A 16,973-nucleotide genomic window follows, 5' to 3' on the forward strand; every position below is an offset into this window, starting at 1 on the left:
GTTTAGAATAGATTGGATAGATTGGAGGGGTGCGAGAGTGTTAGAGGGGAGGCCACAGAGCAGGAGGTTGCAGTAGTCAAGGCGAGAGATGATGAGGGCATGGACTAGGGTTTTTGCAGATTCTTGATTGAGGAATGAACGGATCCAGGAAATATTTTTGAGTTGAAGTCGGCAGGAAGTGGAAAGGGCTTAGATATGTGGTTTGAAGGAGAGATCAGCATCAAGGATTACCCCGAGGCAGCGAGCTTGAGGGACTGGGGAGAGTGGGCAACCATGCACTTTAATGGATAGGTCTGTTGGGGGAGTCAAGTGAGATGGGTGAGAGATGATGAATTCTGTTTTGTCCATGTTAAGTTTTCGAAATCTAGTGGAGAAGAAGGATGACATAGCAGACAGACATTGTGGGATTCTCGTTAGTAGGGTGGTGATATCTGGTCCAGAGATGTAGATCTGTGTGTCATCAGCATAGAGGTGATACTGAAAGCCGTGAGATTCTATGAGATTTGATATGTGTGAGAGAGGCAACCAATTCCAGAGCTACAGCTATTGTAGTGTTATATAGAGCGGCATCGGCATCCGCATTGTGTAGCGAACTTATGCCTGTAAGAGGGAGAAGGGACAGTGAGTGTTAAGATTTCTGTGAGGGTGTGAGTAGGTTGTGGTCCGAAAGAGGGAGTGGTGAGTTAGAGAGGTTAGATAGGGAGCAGAGGCGGGTGAAAATGAGGTCCAGTGTGTGACCATCTTTGTGAGTGACTGCAGAAGATCATTGAGTGAGGCCGAAGGAGGAAGTGAGAGATAGAAGTTTAGTGGTAGCTGAGAGGGAAGTGTCAATGGGGATGTTGAAGTCGCCCATGATGATAGTGGGGATGTCTGCGGAAAGGAAATATAGTAGCCAGGTGGTAAAGTGGTCAAAGAAGGTGGTGGCTGGCCCTGGGGGGCGGTAAATGACAACCAGTTGGAGGTTGGAGGGGGAATAGATGCGCACAGAGTGCACCTCAAAGGAAGGGAGGGTAATAGAGGGTGGCAGTGGGATGTGGGTGAAGGAGCAGTTTTTTGACAGGAGAAAACCAACTCCTCCACCATGCTTTCTGCTGGGGCAGGGTGTGTGGGAAAGGTGGAATCCACCATACGAGAGTGCAGCAGCAGAGGCTGTGTCAGAGGGGGTGAGCCAGGTTTCGATGATGGCGAGGAAGGAAAGTTTGTGAGTAATGAAAAGATCAAGGATGTAGGAAAGCTTGTTGCAGACAGACCGAGCGTTCCACAGAGATCTTGTTAGTGGGACTAGCGAAGGGAGGGCCGGGCAAATGGGTATAAGGTTAGAGAGGTTACGGAAATTTGTGGTAGAGCGTGTATGGGAGGTAGAAATGACTGTGGGAATGTGGTGAGGAGGACCAGGATTTGGAGCAATATCACCGGCAGTGAGGAGGAACAGAGAAAGTGTTAGCAGGTGGGAGCAGGAGAGGGCATGAGGGGACTGTCTGTGTTTGGAGACAGAGCATTGTATGTTGAGGAACAGTTCAGAGGAGGAGGTGAGATGGATGGGGAGGATTGAAGAAGAGATGACCAGTTCTTTACTAGGTGTATAGATTAAGGGGGTTAGTAGAAAGTGAAGGATTACAGGGGTGAGAGTGAAAACAAACAGAATCATTGTTTACAGTGACTGTATCCAGTTACCTTCTGGTTCAATACTAGTTTTAATTCTGATCTTCACACTTCTATGATACACTTATGTGATACACGGGGCAGACTAATGTCTTGGCAGACTTATGCTATACAATATACAGTATGTGCAACAAAGTGCATTCAGGTGTGAAGCAGAGGGGAGTGGTCTGTGCTCCTCTTGGTCAGATAATTAAGAGAGCCACATGTATATGATCAAGGCAGAGTAAACAAGGTCATAAATAACATTGGGGATATTGCAGGGTTCAGTTGAAAAGCATACCAAGTTTTGTTACAGGCTGAGATAGGAGAGTTCAGTGGAAAAGCTGGATGATATACCTGCAGAGAGGATAGATAAATAATATACATGCTGATTAGAGTCCGATGATGTCAGATGGCAGGGTGCAACTCTATACATCATTCTGGAAATAATTCTGAGCACTGCACTTCTATGATACACTTATGTGATACACTGGGAAGACATTTTTGCACCTATTGAGAAAATTAGGTTACTTGTATTTTTTTCATTGTGTTTTTCTGTGTTTTTTTCTGTGTGTGTTTGATGCAGCAGTTTTTGTCTCTTGGTGATATAAATTAATTCTGAAAAAAAATTTCTCAAAATGGCAACGCCACTGCTGCGTAGTAGCATCTAACGGCAATCTGATAAATGCTACTGCACCTGCGCCATTTTACTAGAGGAAAAAAAAACGTTTCCCACAAGATGAACGTGTGAACGCAGCCTTGGAGTGCTGATTACTATTAGATACAAAGAAGCCCACTACTATCACACTTCATTTATTTTAAAGGGAACCTGTAGATAGGGGGTTAATCTGCAGATTAATAGCGTTCTGACACCGTGTGAAACGGGTCCTCTTTAAAGTTGTCAGAGGTACTATTTAATCCTTGTGGTTTATCCTCAGGCAGCGTAAAATCCCTGTGCGATCCCTTATTACAGGCTTGATTTACTAGAATATTTTATAGAAATCATAGTGCTAAAAAAGAGACATCATGGGGAGAATTGTCTGCTGGGTGGAGAGAGACTTGTCAATCAATAAGAGAATGGCAGCAAGAAGCCAGAGGGGGCATCCCACGCCAATGAATGGCAGCGAGAAGCCAGAGGGAGGCAGTCCAGGCCAATGAATGGCAGCGAGAAGCCAGAGGGAGGCAGCCCACGCCAATGAATGGCAGCGAGAAGCCAGAGGGAGGCAGCCCAGGCCAATGAATGGCAGCGAGAAGCCAGAGGGGGCATCCCACGCCAATGAATGGCAGCGAGAAGCCAGAGGGAGGCAGCCCAGGCCAATGAATGGCAGCGAGAAGCCATAGGGAGGCAGCCCAGGCCAATGAATGGCAGCGAGAAGACAGAGGGGGCATCCCACTCCAATGAATGGCAGCGAGAAGCCAGAGGGGGCATCCCACTCCAATGAATGGCAGCGAGAAGCCAGAGGGAGGCAGCCCAGGCCAATGAATGGCAGCGAGAAGCCAGAGGGAGGCAGCCCAGGCCAATGAATGGCAGCGAGAAGCCAGAGGGAGGCAGCCCAGGCTGATTTTTAAAACTATTTTTTTCTCTGAAGATGTTGCCCTCGCAGCCCTCTATGATGAGGGACATTGCTGGGATGATTTCATGCTGCTGCTGTTTGGCTGACAAGTTCCTGCTAAGATGTTGAGAAATGCTGGAGACAGATGTAGATTTAGTAGTTTGTCCTATAAGGCCATGTTCACACGTTGCGTTTTTGACGCTGCAGATCTGCAGCAGTTTTCCATGCAGTCTACAGTACCATGTAAACCTATGGAAAACCAAATCCGCTGTGCACATGCTGCGGAAAAAAACGAGCGGAAACGCAGCGTTGTTTTTACCACAGCATGTCAATACTTTGTGTGGAACTGCAGCGTTTCTACACCCATTGACTTGTATTGAGTCGGGCACTTCCACAGCAAATCCGCAGATGTAAAAAAGATCTGCGGTTTAGCTGAGGAGGAAACGCTGCAGTTCGGGAGGGGGAAAGAGTGTGGGCGGAGTGTGGGCGGAGTGTGGGCGGTGACTGTGTGCGTGTGTGTGCGGGTGGGGTCTGCGAGCTCTCTGTGCCAAGTCTGTGGGCTGTCTGGGTGGTCTGCGGGCTGTCCAGGGGTCTGCGGGTTCTCTGTGCTGGGTCTGCGGCCTGTCTGGGTGGTCTGCGGGCTGTACGGGTGGTCTGCATGCTGTCCGGGAGGTCTGCTGGCTGTCCGGGTGTGTGTGGCACTGTGTGTGTGTGTGCATATGCGTTTGCATGTGTGTGCAGGCATCGTCCAATGGGACTACAAGTCCTATCGGGCTATGCCTGCTACAGTGACAGTGAGTCACACATTAGCCAATGATGGGACAGTAGTAGTCCCATCATCCGGCTAATGTGTTTAATGTATAAAAAAACACAAACATACAACATACATACAACATATTACATACAACATACATACATACAACACACATACATACAACATGTATACTACATACATACTACATACATAAAACATGCAGCATAATACATACATGCAACATACTACATACATGCATCATACATACAAAATACTACATACATACAACATACTACATACATGCAACATACATACAGCATGCAACATACTACATACATGAAACATACATACTACATACAAAATACTACATACATACAACATGCAACATACAACATACACGCAACATACATACTACATGCAACATACTACATACATGCAACATACAAAAGGCATGCAACATACATACATGCAACATACATGCAACATACTACATACACACAACATACTACATACATGCAACATGCTACATACATGCAACATACTTACAACATGCAACATACTACATACATGCAACATACTACATGCATGCAACATATTACATACATGCAACATACATACTACGCACAACATACTACACACATACAACATACTACATGCATGCAACATACTACATATTGTACATACAACATGCAACATACATGCAGCATACATACTACATGCAACATACTACATACATGCAACATACTACATACATGCAACATACATACTACATGCAACATACTACATACATGCAACATGCTGCATACATGCAACATACTACATACATGCAACATACTACATACATGCAACATACATGCAACATACTCCATACATGCAACATACTCCATACATGCAACATACATACAACATACTACATACATGCAACATACTACATGCATGAAGCATATTACATACAACATACTACATACATACAACATATAGACATACAGTACTTTCAATATAGAGAACATACTCACCATCACTTGTCACTTTGATCCCCGAAGCCAGTGTCACCTGTAAAAAATATTAAAATAATAAACACTATACTCCCTGATCCGCAGAAATCAAATTAAAACGAGTGTCCCACGATGATCTCCCGTGGAGAGCAGCAGCATCGGCTGATACGACCGCTCTCCAGGGGCTCCAGGAATACAATGACGGAAGGTATCCTTCTGCACTGTATTCCTCTGCCACTGTAAAAAACAGTCCCTAGTCTCACTTGTGGCACTGCTGTGTGAGAAAGTTCCCACGGAGCAATGCCATAAAGTGAGACCAATGACCTCAGGTAATCTCAGTGATGCACTGCAGGAGCTATTGTCTCCTGTCAGTGTGTCACTGGAGGTCTATAGAGCAGTGACATCACCCGATGTCAGTGTTCTTTAGGAGAGATCATCGTGGGACACTCGTTATTAATTGGACTACGATGGACAGGTAGTATATGGTTGATTTATTATTTTTAATTTTTTGCAGGTGATCGAGTATGGTAAGTATTGTTAAATTAAGATTATTAAAATACTTTTTTCTGGCTGTGTCTTTATTTTTTAACTCTTTCACTACTATAGGATTAATAATGGATAGGCGTCTTATTGATGCCTCTCCATTATTAACCCACCTTAATGTCACCTTACAATAGCAAAGTGACATTAAACCCTTATTACTAATGTTGAGCGATACCTTCCGATATCCGGAAATATCGGATCGGATTGGATCGGACTGATACCCCAAAAATATCGGGTATCGCCGATTCCGATACCGGAAACCAATGCAAGTCAATGGGACACAAATATCGGAATGAAAATAAACCCCTCTTGGGGGTCTGTGCGGGCCTGCTGGGGTTTGTACGGGCCTCTCAGGGGCTGTTCAGGCCTGCCGGGGGTCTGTACGGGCCTCTCGGGGTCTGTGCGGGGCTGCCGGGGGTCTGTACGGGCCTTTCGGGGGTCTGTGCGGGCCTGCTGGGGCCTTACGGGCCTCTCCGGGGTCTGTGCGGGCCTGCCTGTGGTCTGTACGGGCCTCTTGGAGTCTGTGCGGGCCTGCCGGGGGGTCTGTACGGGCCTCATGGGGGTCTGTGCGGGCCTGCCAGGGCCTGTACTGGCCTCTTGGGGGTCTGTGCGGGCCTGCCGGGGTCTGTACGAGCCTCTCGGGGGTCTGTGCAGGCCTGCCGGGGGTCTGTGTGGGCCTCTCAGGGGGTCTTTGTGTCTGTGTGCAGGCATCGTTCGATGGGACTGCAAGTCCCATCGGGCTATGCCTGCTGCAATGACAGTGATTGACACATTAGCCAATGATGGGACAGTAGTAGTCCCATCATCCGGCTAATGTAACATAGTAACATAGTAACATAGTAACATAGTTAGTAAGGCCGAAAAAAGACATTTGTCCATCCAGTTCAGCCTATATTCCATCATAATAAATACCCAGATCTACGTCCTTCTACAGAACCTAATAATTGTATGATACAATATTGTTCTGCTCCAGGAAGACATCCAGGCCTCTCTTGAACCCCTCGACTGAGTTCGCCATCACCACCTCCTCAGGCAAGCAATTCCAGATTCTCACTGCCCTAACAGTAAAGAATCCTCTTCTATGTTGGTGGAAAAACCTTCTCTCCTCCAGACGCAAAGAATGCCCCCTTGTGCCCGTCACCTTCCTTGGTATAAACAGATCCTCAGCGAGATATTTGTATTGTCCCCTTATATACTTATGTGTTGAATGTAAAAAAACAAAAACACAAACATACATACTACATACTACATATTACATACATACATACATACTACATACATACATACATACAACAAACATACAACATACTACATACAACATACATACAACATACATACTACATATATATAACATACATACTACATACATACTACATACATACAACATGCATAATACATACTATATACACTTCAGAATTATTAGGCAAGTTGTATTTTGATCACATGATACTTTTTATACATGTTGTCCTACTCCAAGCTGTTCAAGCTTGAGAGCCAACTACCAATTAAGTAAATCAGGTGATGTGCATCTCTGTAATGAGGAGGGGTGTTGTCTAATGACACCAAAACCCTATATAAGGTGTACTTAATTATTAGGCAAATTCCTTTCCTTTGGCAAAATGGGTCAGAAGAGAGATTTGACAGGCTCTGAAGAGTCCAAAATTGTGATATGTCTTGCAGAGGGATGCAGCAGTCTTGAAATTGCCAAACGTTTGAAGCGTGATCACCGAACAATCAAACGTTTCATGGCAAATTGCCAACAGGGTCGCAAGAAGCATATTAGTCAAAAAAGGCGCAAAGTAACTGCCCATGAATTGAGGAAAATCAAGCGTGAAGCTGCCAAGATGCCATTTGCCACCAGTTTTGCCATATTTCAGAGCTGCAACGTTACTGGAGTAACAAAAAGCACAAGGTGTGCGATACTCAGGGACATGGCCAAGGTAAGGAAGGCTGAAAACTGACCACCTTTGAACAAGAAACATAAGATAAAACGTCAAGACTGGGCCAAGAAATATCTTAAGACTGACTTTTCAAAGTTTTTATGGACTGATGAAATGAGAGTGACTCTTGATGGGCCAGATGGATGGACCCGAGGCTGGATCAGTAAAGGGCAGAGAGCTCCACTCCGACTCAGACGCCAGCAAGGTGGAGGTGGGGGACTGGTATGGGCTGGTATCATCAAAGATGAACTTGTGGGACCTTTTCGGGTTAAGGATGGAGTGAAGCTCAACTCCCAGACCTACTGCCAGTTTCTGGAAGACAACTTCTTCAAGCAGTGGTACAGGAAGAAGTCGGTATCGTTCAAGAAAACATGATTTTCATGCAGGACAATGCTCCATCACATGTCTCCAACTACTCCACAGCGTGGCTGGCCAGTAAAGGTCTCAAAGAAGAAAAAATAATGACATGGCCCCCTTGTTCATCTGATCTGAACCCCATAGAGAATCTGTGGTCCCTCATAAAATGTGAGATGTACAGGGAGGGAAAACAGTGCACCTCTCGGAACAGTGTCTGGGAGGCTGTGGTGGCTGCTGCACGCAATGTTGATCGTAAACAGATACAGCAACTGACAGAATCTATGGATGGAAGGCTGGTGAGTGTCATCATAAAGAAATGTGGCTATATTGGCCACTAATTTTAGGGGGTTTGTTTTTGCATATCAGAAATGTTTATTTCTAAATTTTGTGCAGTGATATTGGTTTACCTGGTGAAAATAAACAAGTGAGAGGGGAATATATTTAATTTTTTTTTAAGTTGCCTAATAATTCTGCACAGTAATAGTTACCTGCACAAACAGATATCCTCCTAAGATAGCCAAATCTAAAAAAAAAAACACTCCAACTTCCAAAAATATTAAGCTTTGTTATTTATGAGTCTTTTGGGTTGATTGAGAACATAGTTAATAATCTTTATTTTTATATAGCGCTAACATATTCCGCAGCGCTTTACAGTTTTGCACACATTACCATCACTGTTCCCAATGGGGCTCACAATCTATAATCCCTATCAGTATTGTCTTTGGAATGTGGGAGGAAACTGGAGTGCCCGGAGGAAACCCACGCAAACACGGAGAGAACATACAAACTCTTTGCAGATGTTGTCCTGGGTAGGATTAGAACCCAGGACTCCAGCGCTGCAAGGCTGCAGTGCTAACCACTGCGCCACCGTGCTGCCCACAAGCATAGTTGTTGATCAATAATAAAAATAGTCCTCTAAAATACAACTTGCCTAATAATTCTGCACACAGTGTAAATACTACATACATACATACATACAACATACTACATACATGCTACATACATACTGCATACATACTACATACACACATTCAACATACATACAACATATTACTTACATACAGCATACATACAACATACTACATACATACTACATACATAAAACATACATACATACAACATACTACATACATACAACATACATACAACATACATGCAACATACATACATACTACATACATACTACATACAATACAATCATACATTACATACATATAGACATACAGTACATATAACATAGAGTACATACTAACCATCACTTGTCACTTTGTTCCCCGAAGCCAGTGTCATCTGTAAAAAATATTAAAATAACAAGCAAACAATATACTCCCTGATCCGCAGAAATCCACGAGTGTACCACGACGATCTCCCGTGGAGAACAGCAGCATCAGCTGATGCGACCGCTCTCTAGGGGCTCCAGGAATACAATGACAGGAGGGAGATATCCTTCCGCACTGTATTCCACCGCCACTGTAAAAAAATAGTCCCTAGTCTCACTTTTGGCACTGCTGTGTGAGAAAGTTCCCACGCAGCTTTTGCCATAAAGTGAGACCAGTGAACTAAGGTAACCTCTCAGTGATGCACTGCAGGAGCCATTGTCTCCTGTCAGTGTGTCACTGAAGGTCCTATAGAGCAGTGACATCACCCGATGTCACTGTTCTATAGGGGAGATCGTCGTGGGACACTCGTTATTAATTGGCACTCACAGATTCTTTTGCAAGATGAAATTGAACATTTCATTTATTTGTGCATCCAGTTCAAAGATTTAAAACGTTTTCGGTCTAATCACAAGACCTTCATCAGAAACATCTTTAACAAAACTGGAAGCAAGTAGCACGGTATACTGGCCCAGAAGGCCTGTGCATAAATGTACCCGGGAAATTACACCTCTAGGTTCCTGGAGAATATACTTAAGGTAAGGCACAGAAGCAGGGTGAAGAATCGCAGGGAGAGATGGCACTGATATCTCCAGGTCCGTGGCGCTGAGCTGCAGAGGAGACGGTGATCCCGGGGGCCTTACCTCAAGTATATTCTCCAGGACCCTAGAGGTGTAATTTCCCAGGTACATTTATGCGCAAAAGAACCTCTGAGTGTCAATTGATTTGTTATTATCTATTGACGGGCTGGAAACCTGACTTGTGCACCACTAAGGAGCCTGGAGTGCTGTGTGTACTTCCTTCATCTCGTTATTAATTGGACTGCGTCGGACAGGGAGTATACGGTTTATTATTTTACAGTTTTTGCAGGTGCTGAAGTATGGTAAGTATGGTTAAACTAAGAACATTAATATACGCCTTATTGACGCCTCTCCATTATTAACCCGGCTTAATGTCACCTTACAATAGCAAGGTGACATAAACCCTTTATTACCCCAAATCCCAATGCTACACAGGAGTGGGAAGAGAGGGGCTAATTGCCGGAATTGGCGCATCTTACAGAGGCGCCATTTCTGAGGCGGCTGCGGACTGGTATTTGTAGCCGGGGGGGCCAATATCCATGGCCCCTCTCTAGGCTATGAAAATCAGCCCGCAGCTGTCTGCATAGCCTTTGTGGCTATAAAACATAGGGGGACCCCATGTCATTTTTTGGCGGGTTCCCCCTATTTTAATAGCCAGTAAAGGCTACACAGACAGCTGTGGTTTGATATTTATAGCCTGGGAGGGGCCATGGGTATTACCCCCTTCCCAGGCTACAAATATTGGCCCCCAGCTGTCGGCTTTCCCCCTCTGGCGCAGAAAATTGCGTGGGAGCCCACGTCGTTTTCCAGTTTTTTTCTTTATGTTCATTTATCAACATCGGCCTATCTATGGATATATCTATCAATAGATATATCTATAGATACATAGATGTTTCTATCCATATATCTATCTGGCGAATTTCACACATCAGGTTTTTGCCGTCAGGCACAATGCGGCGAGTTTTGAAAAAAACATCCGTTTTTTTTCTGCTGGATCTGTTTTTTCTCATAGAGTTGTATTAGCGCCGGATTGCGCCTGATGGCCACACATTTCATCCGTTTTTTGCCAGATCCATCAAAAAAGCTGTTTCCGCCGGTTGGAAAACACATACATACTACATACATACAACATACATACAACATACCACATACATACAACATACATACAACATACTACATACATACAACATACATACAACATACAATACTTTCATACATTACATACAATGCTTACATACAGACATACAGTACATATAACATAGAGAACATACTCACCATCACTTGTCACTTTGTTCCCCGAAGCCAGTGTCATCTGTAAAAATTATTAAAATAACAAACAATATACTCCTATACTCCCTGATCCACAGAAATCCACGAGTGTCCCACAACGATCTCCCCTGAAGAACAGCAGCATCAGCTGATGCAACGGCTCTCTAGGGGCTGCAGGAATACAATGACGGGTGGGAGGTATCCTTCCACACTGTATTCCTCCGCCACTATGAAAAATAGTCCCAAGTCTCACTTTTGGCATTGCTGTGTGAGAAAGTTCCCACACAGCTTTTCCATAAAGTGAGACCAGTGAACTAAGGTAACCTCTCAGTGATGCACTGCAGGAGCCATTTTCTCCTGTCAGTGTGTCACTGAGGGTCCTATAGAGCAGTGACATCACTCGTTGTCACTGTTCTATAGAGGAGATCATCGTGAGACCCTCGTTATTAATTGGACTGCGTCGGACAGGGAGTATACGGTTTATTATTTTAAGTTTTTTGCAGGCGCTGAAGTATGTTAAGTATGGTTAAATCAAGAATATTAAAATACTTTTTTCTGGCTGTGTCTTTATTTTTTTTAACTCTTTCACTACTGTAGGATTAATAATGGATAGGCGTCTTATTGACGCCTCTCATTATTAACCCGGCTTAATGTCACCTTACAATAGCAAGGTGACATTAACCCCTTATTACTCCATATCCCACCGCTACACGGGAGTGGGAAGAGAGGGGCTAAGTGCCAGAATTGGCGCATCTTACAGATGCACCATTTCTGGGGCGGCTGCGGACAGGTATTTGTAGCCGGGGGGGGGGCAATATCCATGGCCCCTCTCTAGGCTATGAAGATCAGCCCACAGCTGTCTGCGTCGCCTTTCTGGCTATAAAGTGTAGGGGAACCCCACGTCATTTTTTTAGGCGTCCCCCTATTTTAATAGCCAGTGAAGGCTACACAGACAGCTGCGGGCTAATATTCATAGCCTGGCAGGGGCCATGGGTATTACCCCCTTCCCAGGCTACAAATATTGGGCTCCGGCCGTCGGCTTTCCCCCTTTGGCGCAGAAAATTGTGCGGTAGCCCACGATGTTTTTTTTCCAGTTTTTTTCTTTATGTTCATTTATCAACATCGGTCTATCTATGGATATATCTATCTATAGGTATATCTCTAGATACATAGATGTTTCTATCCATATATCTATCTGGCTAATTTCACACATCAGGTTTTTGCCGTCAGGCACAATCTGGCGAGTTTTGAAAAAAAAACAATCAGTTTTTTTTCTGCTGGATCCGTTTTTTTCATAGAGTTGTATTAGCGCCGGATTGCGCCTGATGGCCACACGTTTCATCCGTTTTTTGCCGGATCCTTCAAAAAAGCTGTTTCTGCCAGATGGAAAACACATACAGAGGAACGTTTTTTCTGTCCGGCGAAAAAACGCACAGCGATGGATCCGGCAAAGAACGGATGAAACGTGTGGCCATCAGATGCAATCTGGCGAGTTTTGAAAAAAACGGATCCGTGTTTTTTTTCTGCCGGATCCGTTTTTTCTCATACAGTTGTATTAGCGCCGGATTGCGCCTGATGGCTACACCTTTCATCCATTTTTTGCCGGATCCATCAGAAAAGCTGTTTCCAGCAGACGAAGAAAACATACAGAAGAACGTTTTTTTTTGTCCGGCGAAAAAACGTGCAGCGACAGATCCGGCGAAAAACGTATGAAACTGAGATGTGAAATGATGAGTCCGGCCTCCGAATCTGGTTTTTCATGCATTTTTCCATTGAAATCATGTACATTTTCCGTTCTCTCTCTCTCAAAAAAACTGATCAGTTGCATCAGTTTTTCACTACTTGCAACGGATCCGTTTTTTCATAAATTCACCATATCCTGCCTGATAGATAGATGTAGATGGATATATGGATAGTTAGGCTACTTTCACACATCAGTTTGTTTCCGTCAGGCAGGATCAGGCAAATTTTTTAAAAAACGGATCCGTTGCAAATAGTGAAAATCTGATGCAACTGATCCGTTTGTTTTTTTACAGAGAGAGCGAGAGAGAGAATGGAAAATGTGCATGAAAAAATGCCTGAAAAACTGGATTCGGAGGCTGGATTCATCATGTCACATCTCAGTTTCATACGTTTTCGCCGGATCCGTTGCTGTGCATTTTTTCGCAGGACAGAAAAAACTTTCCTCTGTACATTTTCTCCGTCCACTGGAAACAGTTTTTTTTTACAGATCCAGCAAAAAATGGATGAAACGTTTGGCCATCAGGCGCAATCCGGCGCTAATGCAACTCTATGAAAAAAAAAAGGATCCGGCGAAAAAAAAACGGATCCCTTTTTTTCAAAACTCGACGGATTATTCCTGACGACAAAAACCTGATGTGCGAAAGTAGCCTAACTATCCATATATCTATCTACATCTATCTATCTCATTCCATCTATCTATCTATCTATCTATCTATCTGTCTATGTGTGTAATGGAGTGTGGTTTGGACAAATGTAAAAGAGGAGGTTGGACAAGACATGACATCACAAATCTTTTTTTTTTGTTCAATCAGGCCTGTCTCACACGTCCAGATAATTCCGGTACTGGAAAAATCGCTACCAGAGTTATCCGTGTCCGTGTGTCCATGTGCTCACGTGGCACATCAGTGTGGCACACGTGCGGCAGCCGTGTGCCGTCCGTGTGCCGACTCGGTGCCACACAGACCGTGCAGGAGACAGCGCTACAGTAAGCGCTGTCCCCTGCTTTGGGTGCTGAATCCAGAATTCACTCCTTCTTCCCAGCAGCGTTCGCTGGAGAGAAGGAATGAAAAATCAGGGTTTTCTTTTTTGTGTGTGTTTAAAATAAAGTTCCCGGTCAGCTCCCGCCTCCCTCTCCCTGTGCGCCCGCCCGCTGGCATTAAAATACTTACCCAGCTCCCTCGATGTTTCCTCTCAGCGTCGCAGCTTGTCCTGTATGAGCGGTCACGTGGTGCCGCACATTACAGTGATGAATATGCGGCTCCACCCCTATGGGAGGTTTTCATTATCCTAACGACTGCTGGGATAGCCTGAGATCAGCTGTAATCTCTGGGGGAAACCCACACCAACAGTTCATTTTTTGTTCAGTGTCACCGCAGGGAAAAAAAGTGTTAAACATTGAGGATTAAAATCAATGTATTGTCTGTTCATGTATTTGTGTGGCAAAGCTTATGGAATCCAGAAGATGATTTCTGTTTCCAGAACCCCTAATGGGCCACTAATTGGTTTTATTTTGGGTGTGTAAAGCTACCACTTTATATGCCTCCAATACTGTTCAATAGTCCACAATGTCTGGCACAATTATAAAAGCTCATGTTCTGTCTTTGCCAGAAATTACTATAATTAATATGCAAAGATGTTTGATCCCCTAATCCAAATCTCAGCTACCACAAGGATTAAGGCTATGTTCACGTGTTGCGTTTTTGCACCGATTTTTAATGCAAATATTAAGTTGCGTTTTACAGTGCCAGAAAAGTCTATGACATTTCAGAAACCTCACGCACACACATTGGTTTTATTTTCCTGATGGATTTTGGAAAACTGCTGCGTTTTTGAAAACTGCATCATGTCACTTCTTTCAGCATTTTTGCAGATTTTTTTTCACCCAATGGAAACAAAGGGTAAGTGCAAAAACACAGGTATCAGTTTTTGATGCGTTTTTGGTGCAAAAACATTGCTTTTTTGGGTGCCACTAAACTTTATTAACATGCACAAGAGACAGCAAAAACGCTGTAGCAAAAACTAAGCAAATCATGCTTTTTGTCAGCAGCTTAAAATTTGCATAGCCTAAATGTATCTACAAGGGAATTCCTACATTATAGGCATACCTCCCAACCGTCTCGGATCCAGCGGGACTGTCCCAATTTTAACAGTCAGCTCCGCGATCCCGGGCAGGACATTAGTTGTCCCGCAGTGGTTGGGAGGTGTGCTGCAATATCAGGTGGTCAGCCTCAGCCTCGCACCCGCAGAGCAGTCTGAGCACAGCACACCACATATTGGCTGCTCCGTGCGCACAGGACCTGTGATTAGGTCACAGGAGGAGAGGAGTCAGAGGTCACGTGATCGGGACCTCCGTGTATTGCAGGACTCGGCTGTGCTGGTTGCCAACTTCCTTGCCATGGTGCTGCTGGATGAGGTAAGTAAGCTGCCTGTTATGTGTGGGGTCAGGAGGTGTTTACAGTGTGGATGTAGCTGGACCATATGTGTACGAGGTGTACAGAGCGGAGCTGTGTGTGTATGAGGTGTATGGAGCGGAGCTAAATGTGTACGAGGTGTATGGAGCGGAGCTGAATGTGTAAGAGGTGTATGGAGCGGAGCCGTGTGTGTATGAGTTGTATGGAGCAGAGCTGAATGTCTACGAGGTGTACGGAGCGGAGCCGTGTGTGTATGAGGTGTATGGAGCGGAGCTGAATGTGTACGAGGTGTATGGAGCAGGGCCGTGTGTGTACGAGGTGTATGGAGCAGAGTTGAATGTGTACGAGGTGTACAGAGCGGAGCCGCGTGTGTACGAGGTGTATGGAGCAGAGCGTGTGTGTACGGAGCGGAGCCGTGTGTGCAAAGTGTACAGAGCACAGCCGCATGTGTAGGAGTAGCTATGTGTGGCCATTATACGGTATGAAGTATCATGTGCAGCCAATATACAGTATGGAGCATCATGTGTGGTCATTATACAGTATGGAGCATCATGTGTGGCCATTATACAGTATGGAGAATCATGTGTGGCCATTATACAGTATGGAGCATCATGTGCAGTCATTATACAGTATGGAGCATCATGTGCAGTCATTATACAGTATGGAGCATCATGTGTGGCCATTATACAGTATGGAGCATCATGTGCAGTCATTATACAGTATGGAGCATCATGTGTGGCCATTATACAGTATGGAGCATCATGTGTGGCCATTATACAGTATGGAGCATCATGTGCAGTCATTATACAGTATGGAGCATCATGTGCAGTCATTATACAGTATGGAGCATCATGTGTGGCCATTATACAGTATGGAGAATCATGTGTGGCCATTATACAGTATGGAGTATCATGTGTGGCCATTATACAGTATGGAGCATCATGTGCAGTCATTATACAGTATGGAGCATCATGTGCAGTCATTATACAGTATGGAGCATCATGTGTGGCCATTATACAGTATGGAGCATCATGTGCAGTCATTATACAGTATGGAGCATCATGTGCAGTCATTATACAGTATGGAGCATCATGTGCAGTCATTATACAGTATGGAGCATCATGTGCAGTCATTATACAGTATGGAGCATCATGTGTGGCCATTATACAGTATGGAGAATCATGTGTGGCCATTATACAGTATGGAGTATCATGTGTGGCCATTATACAGTATGGAGCATCATGTGCAGTCATTATACAGTATGGAGCATCATGTGTGGCCATTATACAGTATGGAGCATCATGTGTGGCCATTATACAGTATGGAGCATCATGTGTGGCCATTATACAGTATGGAGCATCATGTGTGGCCATTATACAGTATGGAGCATCATGTGCAGTCATTATACAGTATGGAGCATCATGTGTGGCCATTATACAGTATGGAGAATCATGTGTGGCCATTATACAGTATGGAGTATCATGTGTGGCCATTGTACAGTATGGAGCATCATGTGCAGTCATTATACAGTATGGAGCATCATGTGTGGCCATTATACAGTATGGAGCATCATGTGCAGTCATTATACAGTATGGAGCATCATGTGTGGCCATTATACAGTATGGAGCATCATGTGCAGTCATTATACAGTATGGAGCATCATGTGCAGTCATTATACAGTATGGAGCATCATGTGTGGCCATTATACAGTATGGAGCATCATGTGCAGTCATTATACAGTATGGAGCATCATGTGTGGCCATTATACAGTATGGAGCACTGTGTGGCCATATTTTTTTGTTTATAATTA

Source organism: Ranitomeya imitator, chromosome 1, assembly GCF_032444005.1.
Source record: "Ranitomeya imitator isolate aRanImi1 chromosome 1, aRanImi1.pri, whole genome shotgun sequence".
NCBI classification, from domain to species: Eukaryota; Metazoa; Chordata; class Amphibia; order Anura; family Dendrobatidae; genus Ranitomeya; species Ranitomeya imitator.